This window comes from Pan troglodytes, chromosome 13 (assembly GCF_028858775.2).
Source record: "Pan troglodytes isolate AG18354 chromosome 13, NHGRI_mPanTro3-v2.0_pri, whole genome shotgun sequence".
Lineage (NCBI taxonomy): Eukaryota > Metazoa > Chordata > Mammalia > Primates > Hominidae > Pan > Pan troglodytes.
Window position 1 is genome coordinate 52,649,095 of NC_072411.2, and position 18,104 is coordinate 52,667,198.

The 18,104-nt window shown below is 40.1% G+C and overlaps 1 long non-coding RNA gene across 4 annotated transcripts in view; it reads left to right on the plus strand.

The window, feature by feature from the left end:
- Positions 1 to 13,906: 13,906 nt before the first annotated feature.
- The window catches only part of LOC104005210 (uncharacterized), a 92,056-nt gene continuing 87,858 nt past the window's right edge, over positions 13,907 to 18,104 (plus strand). Inside the window, exons 1-2 of one of the 4 annotated variants that reach the window (XR_008546604.2) lie at positions 13,907 to 14,172; positions 17,318 to 17,447. This is a non-coding gene — a long non-coding RNA (uncharacterized LOC104005210). The remainder of the gene's footprint in view (positions 14,173 to 17,317; positions 17,448 to 18,104) is intronic. The other 3 variants (XR_010149754.1, XR_001716096.3, XR_010149755.1) reach the window with 3 other exon arrangements.

An 18,104-nucleotide genomic window follows, 5' to 3' on the forward strand; every position in this document is an offset into this window, starting at 1 on the left:
CTTTCTCACCTGCTGGTTCGTGGCCAGTAGGAGCCATCAGTAGAAGCCTGGAGAACAGAAAGAAGAGAGAAACCAGAGTATATCTCCTACTACTACTCATTTCATCCAAGCAGCAAGTTATTTGGTGGCTGACCTTGACCAGAACTAATAAGAGGCCATTTCTTATCTTTATTGATCCCACTTTGGGTGACTATGTGCATATGTTGCTGAATTTTGTTAGGTGGTGCTGACCCTAAAATACTGGGGGCCGTGGCATACTCTATGATAGATGTACTATATTTCCTTTCTAAAATCTGAAAAATTGTGAGTTATGAGACTTATCTACCCCAAGAAGTTTCACATGAGGGACTACAGATGTATAACTTACAAATTCCATATGATTTTTAATTCATAAAAAATTAGAGATGTAATTGGACATTAAATTTGACTTTTCCTGTTGCCTTGGATTTTCAACAACAACAAAAACTGCAGTAGTTTCTCCCACAGCTTAAAGAAGATTCTCTACCACCTAAGTGGGACACACTTGGAGATTATGTTGGCTATTCTGCCAAAGATAGCTCATCCTCCACCTCCAGACTACAGAAGATGTGGCCAAGAACTCATCCCGGGGATAGATTGATGATTAGATTTCTTTACACAGAGAGTTGTTGCTGTGTTGGTCACCCATCCCTCTCCACTCGTGAAGCATCTAAGGAGTCCTCTCCTCAATCCAAAGGAGGGATGGCTCTAGGAAGAACCCTGAGGGAAGGACCTATGAACACCTAGAAGATGCAAAGACAGGAATCTGGCTCATCCCTGAAAGAAGGTCAATGCATGAGGCTGTATATGAAGTTTCTGTTGCTTGGTGGCAGAGAGAAGGGACAGGTCTGATTTGGGACAAGCCTGCACTTCCACAGTTTAGAAGGGCAAAGGGAAAATTTTCATTTGGTCCAGATCCAGCCCATAAAAGGGGTGCCCTTGAGAGGGATTCTGCAGAGGTGAGGAGACCTAAGGCTAGATTGCTCAAAGCTTGAGGGGTCTCAGCAGGTGGGAAAAGTTATAAAAATGCCCAGGTGAGATTCATCATTGGATATGATTACATCCAGAAGTCTCCAGTGAAAGGTTATAGCATTCTCAGTCACAAAAGACCCTTTCATATCCTATGCATTACAAATGAGATAAACTCTGGGTATGTGGTAGGGTTATCAGAAGAGAGGATTGAATACACCTCTCTTTTGCACTGTAAGTTTCCTAGCTTGAAGGAGGCTTAACCAAGGGAGAACTTTAAAATTGAATGACAGTGTAAATTTTGAATGAATGATATTTCTCTGGAACTGGCATTCTGATGCTGGGAAGAAGACAACTTGTTTCAAGGCAGACATGCAAATAAGCAACAAGAAGCAACAGCTCATAGGCTCCCTATAGGCAGTGTATGTGGGATTGCCTGTGGTTCTGGGCAGGGGAGGACTGTGAGCCATGACTAGGCCGAGTGGGAAGATGTGCCATGACCACAGGGACTTGGGATCTGAGAGCAGAGGCACGTAAGCCAGGTACCTGTCATCTGTGGGTTAGGGAAATGGTGATAGTAGACCTGGTATTCTCTCCACACCATGAGAGCCCTTAGGAGTGAGTCTGAGATAGGGCCAAACACACAGTAGGCACTCGGTAAATTTTTGTTGAATGAGGATAATGTAAGTTATGGGGCAAATCTACTTTCCTCATGTTCTAGAGGATTCTTTGCACATTTGAATGTGAGCTTCTGCTAAAGAAAAAAAGGCTTTGATCCCTTACTTGGCTGTAAGAATAACTACTGCCACCAATAGTATGACATGCCTGAAGGTCAAGCAGACCCCCATCAGTAGAGACCTACAACTCTCTTGAGGAGCTGTCATTGAAGGATGACTACTAACTTTCCAGCTACAATTTACCTATAAGGCTGGTGCTGCAATTTATCAATAAGACTGGCTTATTATTTAGACAGTGTCTCTAAGAGGATGCAATCAGGATAGAAATAAGATGGAGTAGTTGAGGCACCTAAAGACCTTAAACCCTCTTCTTTTATAACCTCCATCTTTTGGAAGCTCAGAAGTCTCTCTTGAGATTTTTCTCTAATTTACGCATTGACAGACCAGTCTCCTCTGCAATGCTGGAATTACTTAAAGGGATAATTTCCCTCCCTTTATTCCATCCCCTACTCAGTCATCACATTTGTCTTCCTAAAATACTGCATTATCTGTATTTATTCTTGCTTAAAAAATATTCAGTAGCTGCTTACTGCTTACTAAATAGAATCCAAATTCTTCGGTCAATTATTCAAAGCACAACATTGATTTAAGCAAAGATTTTGAGTGGAGTCATTTCACAGAGAATGACACTCCAGCCACCATGAATGATCACCCTTTGAATGTTGATAGAATTGATGGATCCATGGTTTCCACCTGCAGTCTCTCCCTGTTCCAATATACCCACCAAAATGTCGCCAGATTTACTTTGTCACAGAAACATTACTAGCTACTCATTACCTACCAAAAAAATCCCTAACGTCTTAAGTCAATGGCTGTTAACCATGAGTGTATGTTACAATTAACTGGTGGGTTTTGTGAACATGCCAACAATGCTCGAGTCATCTGAATTAGAAGTGATAACCAGTGAGGCCCAGGGGTCGGCATTCTTTTCAAAGCTCCCTAAGTGAGTCTAATGCATAACCAGAATCAAGAGCCACCATCTTGGATGATCTTTCAGGAGCTCTGAATAGGAAATGGCAAGGACAGAGGTGTGAGAGGTAGGATAAAAAGGAGAGAAATGAGGTAATTGAGATGTTGCTTGCAGATGCCCTGGGGATGAGAAAGCTAGAGTTTTTACTCTCTGAGTGCAAATGAAAAATGAGCTCTGCAACCAGCCCTTGCCAGTTACAGTTCCTGAGCCACTCTTCAGTCTTTTATATCTGGTTCTGGCAGAAGTGTCAGCAGTGCAGCCTTTTGCAGGTTCCCAGTGGTGCTTTGGTAGGTCGTTGTCCCCATTCTGTGCCTGTATGTCCCAACCCTGCCCCTTCCTAAGGGACAGGACTCTGAGAGGCACAATTGCAAAAGTAAGGCTTTATTGGCTGATAATTTTTCCCACTGCATAAAAATGAATAGGGAGACAGAGTTTTGTCTCTTACAGCTACTTATAGGGTACTTATAGTTCTTTTCTTCCTGGGGTAGAATTAGGTGCAATTTATGTCACATAGCCTACCTGCCAGGATTTCTGTCCCAAAGTGAAACAGAGAATCTTGATGTACATAAATGATACTACTATGAGTGAACAGAGATAGCTGTGCCCCCTAACTCCTATTAGGAGGTATTAATGTCTAGGTTTTGCTACGAGACCTAGGGTGGGCTTTATCGAAGGACTTTATGACTGTGCTTTCGAAAATGTTTCCCTCTAGTCATCATTATGAGGTAATGTATTAGGTAATGTCTTGAAAAATAGCCAGAGGGCTGAAGTGTCAGCTTTACAGCTCGCATACCTGAAAATAACAATTTTGGTTATTATTTTTACACTACAATATATTTGGAATGCCTCATAAATAGAAATTAATTGTGACAACTCTGTCTCTGTACTTAAACACAACCTTGCCAACAAAAAATGCTCAGAGAAGCCTAGGCCATGAACTTAATACTTTAGGGAAGAATTTCTCTCTTTTATCCCATCTGGGGAACATTCCCAGCATCTTTTGTCTCAGCCATAATAGCCAACATCCGTTACCCAAGGTTCACTAAAATCCACAGATAATCTCCAATCAACATGTTTAAAGAGTTACAACCTCTGTTCCCGTCTTATCTTCTACCAGAAACTCCAATAACCACAGAGAAAAGACTTAATATATTCAGCTCTAAAGACAAAAAGGCTGGCTTGAAAAGTGAGAGTGCTAGCAAAGAAATGACCAAATCATTTTGAAACCCCATATATATGTATATAACTCATCTCATTTTTTTTCATTTGTTTAGCCCTGTAGGTGTGATTCAGTGCTGTTTTTGTTTTGTTTTCTTTTGTTTTGTTTTTAGAATTTAATACCTTATAAATAAATGGAAAGAAAGACAACTTAGTGTCAGTGAAGTCTGGGCCAAAAAGAAAACATTGATTTGTGAGGGTCCTATGCAGAAATCACTCTAGCAAGTATGACCTTCACATGCAAAGTTTGGTCACTACTCTGGAGTAATACTTTTCAGATTATTGAAAGAAAACCATATTAATGAATTAAATATGAACTAAGCATACACTATGTACAAAACAATATTCTATCTGTCGGCAAAATGCAAAGTAGTATCTCTACAGTCCTAGCTTCTAGGAGATTTATATATAATTGAAGAGATATATACACTGTCCTATACAATTACCTTGGACTCTCAATAAAACTGATAATTTTCTCATACTGCACTAATCAAATTATTCATTTCCATGAATGTCCTTCTGCTAGAGATTAGGGACTAGGTTATACTTGCTTTGTTGTTGTTATCTCCAGTGCCTCATAGATATTCACATGAGGTAATTAATATATGTTTGCTGAATAAATGACCACTTATAGAGAATATGTACACTAATATATGTACATGCAAATACACATATATGCAATAAACACTTATCCACACTTAAAATTATATATATATATTCACTTACATGAAATTTGATGTATATTTGTGTGTAAGATTAGAAGAAAGGAAATAACAAATGAGGAAATAACAAATATATTACAATATTTCCATCATGCTGGTGTTATGAAAATGGAGCTATGCCTAAATTGTCCTTTAATGTCATAGTATAAGTGGTGGCCTACAAGATATACGAGTAGGAACTGGTTTGGCCTTTATTTTAACTGAATCTCGAGCATAACAATGCCCTTTAGCACATTTTTCCAGACACGTTCTCCAAGAGTTTTCCAATAAAGCAGATTTCGGCATTGCTGCTTCTTAGTGAGGTCCTGAAAAAACTGCAATGAAAAGGAAGATAACTTCCTTCCAAATATGCGTCTCTGTATTATATGGAAATAAACAATAAAAGATGTGATATGATATTTTTATTACCTGAATTATGTATTTTGAGGTCCAAAGACTGAAAAAGATGTTCCATTTTTTTTCTTCCAACTTGCTTGGAGGCAAATGTCCTTTAAAATTTGCACATCATGGGAATGGAATGTGCTCAGAGATCAGCTGAAAGTTTTTTTTAAAAAATGAGGGCTTTGCAGCTGTGGCTGTGTGCTTAGGCTCAGCAGGAGAGGACAGGTCCCCTTCTGGTCATCCTACGAGGAGTTTTGACAAGCTCACCAGGAAATACAGACAATGCTCTCTGTCCTGACAAAGCCCCATGTGGGCTCTAAGCCAAACAAATGCAGGTGTATAATAATAATAATACCTTTTCTAGTACAATATAATCTGTTTCCCACTCTAATCTTTTGAACGAGACAGAAAAGATAATTATCCCCAGGTTATAGACAAGGAAGCCAAACGTTAGTGAGGTTTAGTGGCTTGGAAGTTTCTACAGTAGAAAGAGGTTCAATTGGAAGTAGGACCTAGTATCAGATTCCCTATAGATTTCAAAGGATATAAATGTTTGCAGTCTTATTATTTCCTGGCTTTTTGACCCTCTGCAAGTTTCTCAAGCTCTGAGTTTGACCAGCTTCTTCAATAACATAGAATAAAAGTCTCTCACATGGTTACTCTAAGGGTGAAATAACATATGAAAATAGTTTTATCAACAGCAAAGTAGTATTCAGAGTTCATGTCTCCTTAATCTTTTATTCCTCTCCAAACAGAAACTATAGTTTCCCAGAAGCATACACTTATAACAACACAGATACACAATTCTTTATATACAATTCTGAAACCCCCAAGAATCTAAATCCAAAAGTATTTGTAACTCATTTAGAGGCAAAATCTTCTCTGAACTGACAGGCCTATGTATTACCTTGTTTTTCTTTATTTAGTATGAATATTCATTTGTTTCACAGCAGAAATATCAATGTAATTGCAAGGTCATGAGTTGCTGACTCATACCTGTAGGAGGTATTCTGCAATAATTGCTAACATAACATTTTATCTTTATTGGGATTACCAAACATCCTGTATCCCAATAAATATCTTGTCTTAGGGATTTTGGAGACTTGTAACATGAGGCTTGTGACATAGAATCCGATTGACCCAGCTTCGAGATCATCTGACGATGCGACGCTGAAGTTCTAGGTGAAGATTGTTTGGTTCTCACAGGCCGAGTGGTTTTGGGGTCAGCCATAGGTTGGGTCTACTCCAAAGCAGACTCGGGACAGCCTTGGAGATGCCAAACACTTCCCGTCCTGAGCTTAACCTTGATCCCTGTTGTGGCCCTTAGAATGATTATTCTTACAGCAACACACCCAAGTGCTAGAACCAGTAGCCACGTTAAAAAATGGATGAGCACTGGCCCATTCGATCTGAGTTTGAATCCCTGACCTATCACTTACCAGTTCTGTACCCTTGACAAGTTTATCAAGTTTTTTAAACTTCAGCTTCTCATCCTTAAAGTGGGAATTTTAATAGCGTTTTTGAGGGCTGTGTAAGTTTTAAATGGCACGGCGTATGTAAAAGGGCTTTCTGTGGTGACTTATTCATACTAAATGTTCAGTAAAAGTCAGATTATTTTCCCCTTTCATTTGTTGGCATTTCCTTACTATTTCCATCAACAGAAATCTCTACCATAAGGCTATTTGTGAAGATTTTCTTCAAATAACTGATTTATTGTTGTGGTGGTTGTTAATTAAAATAGCTGATGATTGTTATTGTTTTTTTATTTCTGAATCTCAGTCTGGATCTGTGCCATTTTAAAGTCCAGAAAGTTGAATTGGTTTAATTCCAATAGTATTCTGCCAAGATTTTTTTTAAGAAAACAAACTCTGTTAATAATGTATGAGGTTTATAATGCACATGTATCACAGTTTACAGGAAACAGAGCAAAATACCCCTAAGTGGTAAAGTGTGTTTATTGTAGGTCAACTAATCACATTTCTTAAACCTGGAATATATGAAATTTGATGCTTGGCTCTAGTCTGTGAAGAACTGCTGGGCACGGACTGTACCTTGGCTGTGATTCATTCTGATCTTCTGAAGGCTGGAGCTCATGACTGTAGAGTGTGAGGCTGGCATGACTAATTCCCTTATAATTATCAAAAGGTCTTGAGTCAAAAAGTTCTCTCCCGAGTTTGATCACAAGTCATAAATGCACAAGGAGAGATTCCCTCCAGTGTTCAAGTTTCTCTCTGCTGCTGACTTGGGCGGCATGGGAGCCCCTTCTTAGGCCACCAGAGAGCCTCACGGTGAGGTGCTGGATGATACTCTCAGACCCTTCTCCTCAAGTAAAGGAGGACATGCTACACAAGGAAGGATTGCAAGTTTATGGAGGTGGCTTTATAGGTCAGTGGGGAAAGGAAGGACAATTTAATAAACAGTCATAGGACAGATAGACATTATAAAATAAAATAAGCCTCCCTAATTTGGATCTGAGGAAATCAATGCCAGGTGATGTGAAGACTTGAACAGAAAAAAATTTATAAGAAAATACGATATGACTTTAGGAGAGTGATACAATTTAGACGTTTGCTCCTTTTGAGTCTCATGGTGAAATGTAATCCCCAGTGTTGGAGGTGGGGCCTGGTGGGAGATGCCTGGTCATGGGGGCAGATCCCTCATGAATGGGGGTTGGTGCTGTCTTCGCACAAATTAGAGTTCTCTCTCTAATTTCACATGAGATCTGGTTGTTGAAGTGTGTGGCACCTCTCCCCTCACTCTCGCTCCCTCTCACCATGTGACATGCCTGCTCCTGCTTCACCTTCTGCCATAAAAGTTTCCTGAGGCCTCACCAGAAGCTAAGCAGATGCTGTGCCATGCTTCCTGTACAGCCTGCAGAACCATAAGCCAATTATACCTCTCCTTTATAAATTACCCAGGCTTACATAATGCTTTATAGCAATGCAGAAACAGCCTAATACAGATAGGGAAGGAGTTTTTAAAAAGACAAAAATGCACAAATCATGAAAAGAAAATGTGGCCAAATTTCACTAAATGAAAGTTAAAACTTCTGTAGAACAAAAGGTACCAAAAGTTACCATAACACTATTTTTATAAAAATTGGAAATGTGCAAAATAAGTCTATATATTATTTTTTATATTATGTATATAACATGTACGTATGTGGGATGTGTGTATATATGTATGTATATATAAATATATATATAAACAGCATAAAATACGCTTAAGAAAAACATGCATTAAAATTCAGAAATTACTGGAGTTACCTCCAAAAACACAGTGAAGGAAATGAGAGAAGAGAGTGATACATAGGGGGCTTCAACTGTATCTGTAACATTTTATTTCTTTAAAATTTTCTTTCTTGGCTGGGCACAGTGGCTTATGCCTGTAATCCCAGCACTTTGGGAGGCCGAGGTGTGTGGATCACCTGAGGTTGGGAGTTCGAGACCAGCCTCACCAACATGGAGAAACCTCGTCTCTACTAAAAATACAAAATTAGCTGGGTGTGGTGGTGCATGCCTGTAATCCCAGCTACTTGGGAGGGTGAGGCAGGAGAATCGTTTGAACCCAGGAGGCAGAGGTTGCAGCCAGCCAAGATCGTGCCACTGCACTCCAGCCTGGGCGACAGAACTAGATTCCATCAAAAAAAAAAAAAAATCTTTCTTTAAAAAATGACACACATATGGCAGATGTCTTAGTATCAAAAATATGCACAGTGGATACACAGGTGTTTGTTATTTTAGTAATTCTTCTATGCTTGAAAGATTCTATATTTAATGTAAAAAATACTATTCACTTGATAAACAATTCACTATAGGCAATCATTTGGAAGAACTAGCAAGCTTCAGAGTCCCTGGGCCTTTTGCCTTTCCTACAACATGGATCAAAGACTGCTTGCTTCTCTGTCACCTCACTTATTTTTCCTAAGTTTGACTTGAGAGAAAAAGTGAAAAGTTTTCCACCAATGGACTGCAGTTGTCCTCTGCCATCAGAGTAGCACAGTTTTCGCCTCCTTGCAGCTGTCTTGTATGGCTCTATAATATGTGTGTTGTTTCCCTTCCTGCTCCAATCCCTACATCCGGGAAGGGCTACAGTTTCCTCCTCTGGGTTCTGGGATGTGCTGAGGCATAGCAGAGCGGGTGACTGTCACTGAAACTTGGCTGCAGCTGCTGCTGCTTCTGACACTGGAGAATGTGCACTTTAGCATCATGTCCCACTCTCTGATGCTAAACAGCCCTTTTCAGTCTTTTAATAGATTCTTGGGGGAAGAGGAAGTGGAGGCTGAGGTTAGCTTTGTTCGCTTGTGTGCCTGTCTCAGTCAGATTGGCATCTGGCGCAAAGCCTACTGTTTAGTCAGATGGTATTGTTTTATGTTATACACACAGACACAGACACACACACACACACACACACACAGCACGAGCTCAAACCATATGTCTCTATGTCTTCAAGTTACGTTGCACTGACCAAAATCATATTTATCACACACTGAGGTATAAATTCAAAATACATGTTCTTTGGCGTCTGTAACCATGACAAGTGAGGTTCTGTTTTTTCAAGATGGCAGTGGGTTGGAGGTAATAGAGAAAACTCCCTCCAACTGATCTCTACTCTCCTTAGTGAAAAGAATGCATTGAATGTGATGAGAGGATCAGTTCAACCAATTATCTCACACAGAGAATTTTCAATCTTTCTAGGGAAGCCTCAGTAGACAATTAATGTTAATCGAAATTCCCAAATCTTTTCCGCCCAGACTCCTAAAGATGGCTAGAATTCATCTAGAATTCATGTGAAACCCTGCCTTCTTATTCCATCTGGACATGGTTTTCTTCCAGCTGAAAGCTTCCCAGAGCCCCTTAAGACCTGCCTTCACTTTCTAGAGTGAGTTTAGAAACTTCAGAACTATGAGAACAGAGGTCAGCAAACTATGCCCCCATGGACCAAATCCAACCAGCTTCCTGTTTTTGTAAATAAAGTTTTACTGAAACAAAGCAATGCCCACCTGCCTTTTTTTTTGTTTGTTTTCCAACAAATTGTCCATGGCTATTTTCATACTACAATGGCAATGTTGAGTATTGCCAGCAGAGGACATTTTGCCCACAAAGCCCAAAATATTTACTTACGTGGCCCTTTACTAAAAACATGTGCAAGTCCCTGGGAAATAGAATCCTATGTCCTGAATGACTGATTGAATTAAACCAAGAAATAACAGGTCAAAAATATGGTCATATTCAATTCATACCAGGTTCATACCAGGGAGCAGTGAAACTAGTGGCCAAATGTCCCACCTCAATTAATTCTTATTCAAATATTACAAAATCAAAGAAGTTTTCTCCAAAAAGTAGGCCTGCCATTGATTAGAAATTATACCCTGCTGCCCTATTATCACTCTCCTCAACACAAACTATGGAGTAGCACAGGGCTTTAGTTTCTCTGTGACTCATCCTCTTTGCTCAAGCTGACATTGCTCCCCATACTTGTCACCCCACACCTGATAGCCAGGCACCAAGATGACCATAACATTGGCATAGCCAAGAGTGCCTGGGGATGTAATGACACACAGTGAATTAAATGTCCTAGAAAGGAAAACACTAACAAGCTTCCTCATGCTCTGGGTCGTATATTCATCACCAGCATGTGACTACTGTTGTTCCTTTTGTCTTAGAAGAAAACTCATGCAGAGGCTGACTAGGCATAAAAGGCAGATTTTATATATATTTACTTAATAGCTCTATGAGTTCCAAAACCGCCTGAATAATTCAATCCACAGGAAAAGGACCATTCCAAAGAACTCCCAACCATGACTTGCTAGAGTTAATGATGTTGGTTTCCAGAAAGATTGTAACTCCTGATATTATATGCATAATAATATATTTGGTGAAGTTAGTTACCCTAAGAAAATCTGCTCTGGGTACTTTTTTTTAGAGCTGTCTGCTTTGTGGTGACTGGACTGAGAGCCAAGAGACTGAAAACCATGTGACTCAGGGCAAATCACTCAACCTCCCAGTTACAACTGGACTCTGGAAATGAGGAGTTTAGACAAATAACAAGAAAATCACCCTCCTAGCTTACAAAGCACTTTTCTAAATGTTATCGTATGATTTTTAGATGAGTTGTATATCTCCAACATACGTAAATGCCACTGAAAATGCTGAAACCAGCTTGGCAATTCTTCAGTAGTCTAGAAAAAGCAGGTCAAAGTGTGCAGTAGTTTGAATGTCCCCTCCAAAACTCATGTTGAAATGTAATTGCCATCGTGATGGTATTATGAGGCAGAACCTTTAAGAGGTGATTAGGTCATGAGAGCTTCAACTTTCTGAAAGCATTAGCGCCCTTATCATGAGAGTGGGTTAGTTATCACAGGGGTGGGCTCAGGATAAAAGGATGAACTTGGCTTGATTTCCTCTGTGTTTCGTGTGTTGGCTGTGTGATGCGTTCTGTCATGTTATGACACAGGAAGAAGACACTCACCAGATGTGACCCTTCAGTCTTGGACTTCCCAGGCTCCAGAACCATGAGACAAATATCTCTGTTTTTTTTGTTTTGTTTTGTTTTTGTTTTTGTTTTTTTGGAAATTCTCCTCTGTGGTATTCTGTTATAGCAGCACAAACAGACTAAGACAAATTGTGATTTTCATTTTTCCACCATGCCCTTCTTTATAACAAAGACATTGCTCAAGAAATAGAGTATTTTAAGGGTTTGAATTTCTTTTTCCAGTGCTCACCTATGCCCACTTCTTACCTAGTCCTCTTCAGATACTTTTTCTAGGTAACTGGCCTCAGTTGTGCCATAGGCCTAAGATTAGAACAAAGCCAAGAAACGCTAACAGGTAACATAAAAAATGCAAGCCTGTGTGCACCAGCATCACTCAACTAAAGCCTGATCTTTAGAACTAGAAAACATCCAGTGAGACATTGTGGCATTCGTGTGTCTTGGGTGCATTCCTCTCCTTCCATTAGTGATGCTCAGTTAAGTTTGTGGGGAGTGTTTTGCCAGACTGAGCTCCTTTCTTTCCCAGGCATCTGTGCTAATCCTGGTGGAGTCCTTGTGCTGAAAACCTCAGACTCTGGTCTTCGTTTTCAGAATTCCTATGCAGAGGAAATTCTCTGTGTTTCTGACTGTGTGTGCACAAGGGCACAGTTTTGTGGATTACAGTGTGTATTTGCAGGGGCAAGGTTTTGCAGTGTATGTATTTGTACCATGGTAAAGCAGTGGATGGAATGTGGAAGGGTTAGGACACATTTTCTTGAGGTCTTTCCAAGTTGCTAAATGTTTTCTGTAAAGCTCAAGAGTACAATCAGGCTTGGATTTCCTCTTCTGACATTCTCAGCTGGTGGCATCTGTACCTCTGGGAGTGCACTGGAGCGACTGGAACTGAATGGTTGGCATAAAAAACTTCTGGGACAATGGGTAAAGAAAGATGCATGATCTGTCTGCCCAGTAGCTGAGAGTTTGGTGTGAAAAGAAAACAAAATCAACTTCCAACTCAGTTTCTTGCCCAGTTACATTCTGCTAGTCAATCAAGTCATCCAATCACAAACGCTTAGGAATTTTAATGTGATTCTGGTGGTTTGGAAATTAAGTACACAGGCCAAACATCAGAAGGCTTGGTGGGATGCTCAGGCCTAGGTAAAAACAAGAATTAAACTAGAAAAACATTAATTGTTATAGTATCTCTTCCTGATGGGTTAGTTTATCTTACATGCCCTGAAAAAGAAAAAATGTTGCATTTGAGTAAGAAAATAAACTGAAGTGCCCATGTGTCTGACAAACATCTATTTTTAGGACATTTTTGAGGTCTTAAAAAAGAATGTAAGTAGCATGGAAAGATTTTTCAAGAACAACATTTAAGTTGACATAATTATATTGGTTTGGTAGACTATTACTTTAGGGTAATGGTTTCCTAATTTGTTAGGACCCAAGCAACACTCATCTGTTTCAACCAAAGTAGCTACCCTTTCGTTTTCTTAGTGCCTTCTGATTTTGAGGTTCTCTGTGTGATTTCATTTGAAGAAAAGTTTCCACTGCAAAAGAACTGGAAGAGCATTGGTTAGGTCATTTCTGAGAATCCTTATAGCTTCTCTAGCTGATATAATGGAATGAAAAGGGAGATAAATTATAGAGAAAACAGTGTGACAGACACTGCTAATTTTCTACCCAAATCCTCCTCCTCCCACTATTCTAACCTGATTTTTCCTTACTTGCTGAACCCCAACTTTGTTCTAATACTGGGAGCTACCATGAGTTCAGGGATGGAGACCATCTTTGACCCAAAAGTGAACCTCTATTGATCTGTATCAATCAGAGTAGTCTTAATTGCTGGCCAGTCATTGTCTCAGGCATGGACGTGTGCTCTAACTCTGAGCTATGTGGAACTAGGATCTCCTCGAAAAATCTGAAGAAGACTTTTCTAGACAGAGAAAAGCCTTTCAAGGTAAAATCTGTTTTCTCTGCTGGATTTCTGAACTAGCGTTAGCCATATAATTTGCAGGCCCAAGTGAAAACTTAACATGTGAAGATCCTTATTCAAGAAGCAGAATCAAACATTTTCCTTTTATCAATGATCTCTCCTTCTTGACTTGTCATGGTGATTTTTATTTGTGCTTTGGGTTTGGGGTACCCTCACAGACACCTAGAGCCTTGTCCTGCAACTCAGCATGTACAGCACACATTACTCTGACCCCGATCCCCTGCACCTATACTCCAACCTCTGCTGGAGGCAGAGGTGGGCAGCAGCTGTTGGGCAGTGGCTGGGAGCAAGTGGCCTAGAACTTGTCTCAGCGAGGAGGTCAGGAAGGACTGCCCATGAGTTGGGGCCCTGAACCCTTGGTACATGCTTCTTTGTTCCATCATACTTCACTTACAAAGCACAAATTCTAAATAGAATTACTAAGAATTTCAATACAGTGACCACAGAGCATTAGCACCCAAGCAGGACCTGCTGAACCTGGGGCCCTATAGGAGAGCACTGATGGCCCACCCCTGATTGTGGCCCTGGTCTTCATGTCTGCATCAGCCTCAGCCATCTCAAGACCACAACGAGAACATAGCAAAGTCAGAGAAGGAAGACCAAAAGCACCAGGGCCCTTCATATTATTAAGCTGCTAAATTAACTAATCTTGGAAACTTCTAGACTCTACAATTCTTGTTGTATGAGGTAATAAACCCCTTGTTTTATAGGACATTTTGGGGGGTTCTTTTATTAATCACAACTAAAGCATTATAACTGATAGGAAAGACCGCATATTGGTGAAAAAGGTCTACAGAGGGACCAGCAGGAGATGGTAAAGCTAAAGGAGTTTTGCTCTAATGTTCAAATCCATGTCACCTGCCCTAGAGAATGCTGTTCCTGCTTTTCCCTAGCCACTGTGCTGGGCATGAGAGGCCCCCTGTCCTCCTTAGACCCAGAGAACAGAAAATGTCTTCACTTACACTCTGCTCCCTCACATTCCTCCACTCTCGGAAGGTTTAACAAGTTCAAGTGAGAAGATATTGGCCAAATACAACACAGAGGCTAAACACAACACCTATGTTGATTGTTTGGTGCATAAGAATTGAGATGATGGAAAGAGGTCACTGTGAGCTTCAGGAATAGCTTGAGGCTAACTGATAAAACAGGTGAGATTTGTTTCAGGCCCTCCTACCTCCCTCATAATATATTCTTCTATCCTTCAGAAATCATCTACTACATAAAATTCTGGTTTCATACTTGGCCATTCCTGCTTACGGAGCTAACAAAAAAAATTTAAGGTACTATCTTACATAAAGGGTTGGCTGCCCAGTGCCTCAATTTCCTTCAAATGTTTGTGATTTCATGATTCTTCACTGCTTTATTCCTGCCCCTCCTACCTAGAAATCCTGGGAGCATGGATTTTGGGGACCTTGAGAAGTTCTAAATTTATAAATCTCTACTCAAATTTATGGGACTAAAAGAAGACTAATAACGTCCTCTGGAAAAAGTAGCTTCAGAGAAAAGTCATATGAAAAAAGGCCCTTGAAGAATGTGGGTTTGGTCACATATGTATAGGGAAGCCTTTGGTCCTAGGAGGCCGGTAGTTTTGCACACGTGAAGCTGTCTCCCTCTGGTTGAGGAATGGAATATGATCCTTAGAAGCATCTTTATCCACATTTTAAAAATGGTTAGGCACTAAGCATGCTTCCCAGATACTTCTAGAGATTAGCACAGGTGTCTATAAATTATGGTTCTTTATTCTTACAGGTTGTACTAGGTTGAAAAATATCCCCACAAAACTTATGTCATCCCATAACCTCAGAGTGTGAGCTTATTTAGAAATAAGTGTAATTAGTTAATATATAATCATACTGGATTCAGTTGGGCCTTAAATCCAATGGCTGGTGCCCTTATGCGAAGACAGATGAAGACACACAGAAAGGAAGGTCACTTAAAGACAGAGACAGAGATTGAGTTCTGTTGCCACAAGCCAAGGAACACCAAGAGCCACCAGCAGTTGGAAGAGGCAAGAAGGGATCTTCCCTTGAAGTTTCAGAGACAGCATGGCTCTGCCAACATCTTCATTTTGGACTTCTAGCCTCTAGAACTATGAGAGAATACATTTCTGCTATTTTAAACCACCCAGTTTGTGGCAATTTGTTACAGCGGTCCTGGGAATAATACACAGGTGAAAAATAGAAGTAGACCCCTCATGGGGCACATTGACCATCATGGACTAAGAAGGCTTGAGAGCTGGCCACTGACTGAGCCCTCCGTTTCACAAGAGGACATGGAGGAGGTATTTCTTCAACACAATGCCTGCTCACTGTTGTGCATCAGAAGTTGTGTTTACCTTTCCATCTCACATGAGCCCATGAGGTAAGAAATATTGAATTGGATGCTGTCTCAAAGGTCAGCATGCCTGTCTGTCTGTGTGCAATTCACACTCCTCTGGGTTTCTCTCACTCCTACCTTTTCATCAAAAACCTTCTACCAAAGTCTGATCACAAGGTCTTCCTGTTTGAACTGGTGAGTTTTTCTGAGTAGCATCAGACAAAAAGGCTGAAAGCTGTTGGAAGCTTCCTCCATAGTAGATTAGCAGCACATGGGTGAACCAAGCTCATACATTATTCAGAAAGGAAAAATGTGGGCTTTGACTGAACTTTGAAGGAATCAGCCGCTATTCCAGAGGAGAGTGCCCTATTGTTCTGCCTCACAGAACACAAAGAGCAAGTGGCATTCCTTACAGCATAGCTAATGGAGTACACGCAGACACTATGATGAACTGACCAGTGGACATCTTTCATGAGCTCCGAAATCCTGTGCAGAATGACCTATTGCTGATCAGAGAGAAGATGTTCACACTTTTTTTTTTTTTAATTTATGTAGCGCTATAACTCATTACTATCCAGAGGAGGAGGTTTCTGGAAGATAAAATGCTGCCATCTGTGGAGCATGTATTTATCAACAGTACCAAAGTCCCCTTGGAAGGGTTACCAGGAAGATTAGGTTGACCTTTCAATCACTGTCTGGCAGGTCTTTCCCAAAAACATGGGAAGCATTTCCTGTGTCATGAAGCAAGAAAATAAATTTTTTAAAATTTCAATTTTTAAAAAAATAAAATCCATACTACACGTGTTTCTTTGATACCAGAAAAAGATTTTCCAAAATGGGAAGAAGAAACCCTGCCAAAATGTTCAAGTGAAGGCTAATAGGACCTTCAGCCAAGAGCATTTACAAGAATTCTGAATTAATTCCTGGTGAAGTATCTATTTAAAAAAAAACACATAAAATGCTGCTATTATAGTCCTCCCGAAGTCCTACTTTATCATCAATGTATCTGAGTACATCTTGAAGTCATGATTAACTCATTTAAAAGTTCACTTGTGTATGCTTATAACTCCTGTTCACAGGAGCTCAAAGCATTTTTCTAGTATTCACTTACTGGAAATTTTTTCTAGCAAAAAATAAGCTCATGAGAATAATCAATCCCAGAGACAGAGGAGACAAATAAAGAAAAAAAAAGGTGTTGGAAGGTAGAGGAGATAAATGGATCTGAATAACAAATGAAATTTTCTCTCTGGTCCCAGTACTTTTCTCCCAGATGAAAGATGCTGGATGCTGGCATTGCTGACACTTCTGATGTGAGGCCAAGGAGATCAATGCAGGAGGAGACCTCTTAAACAGAGGCTTTATCAAGAATGGCCTACCACATTCATCCATTGGCCCGCTACCATCTTTGATGTCCAAGCCAGCTAGATCAAGACATGATTGTGTTTTTAACTAGCATTCAACCTTTAGGTTTTACAATAGAATTATTTCCCCAAATCTGCCATGTGCTGTTTTCTAGAGTGGATTGACAATTATTCTCTGGACTTTTTGGTAACCAAGAACTTCTAGCAACTAACCCTGGCATGACCACCAGAATCTGCAGGGCTGAGAGAAGAAAGAAAGGCAAAAGTGGATGAATGCAGCTGAAGGTAAGGATTATAGAGCTGTTATTTGATGTAGGGCAATGTTATCCAAAATATAACTTGAGATGCGTTAAAGGCTTGGCAAATAAAATATCAAAACAAAACTGCCCTTTTTTTTCAGTTTTAAATTATTGGAGAAAATACTAATAACCAATAAAAGGAAGCAAGCAATAACACTGAAAATTGCTCTTTCAATATTTGTAAAACCTGGTTCTCTGAATATAATTCTTAAGCAAGATACTATCATAGAGACAGATTAATTAGTATTAAAAACACATCTAAAAAAACCCTATTATTTGAAAGTTAATAACCTTGTAATTAATCCAATTGCCCAGGATATTAATGAAAACAAGAAATGTTTAGTTCAGCCAATCTCAGTAACTCAATAAACTATGCTGGGATCTAACTGGTTACTTAGTGATCAGCAGTACTTATAGATTAAGAAAAGTAGGTCAGGCACGGTGGCTCATGCCGGTAATCCCAACACTTTGGGAGGCCGAGGCAGGCAGATCACGAGGTCAGGAGATGGAGACCATCCTGGCTAACACGGTGAAAACCCGTCTGTACTAAAAATACAAAAAAATTAGCTGGGCGTGGTGGCGGGCACCTGTAGTCCCAGCTACTCGGGAGGCTGAGGCAGGAGAATGGCGTGAACCCGGGAGG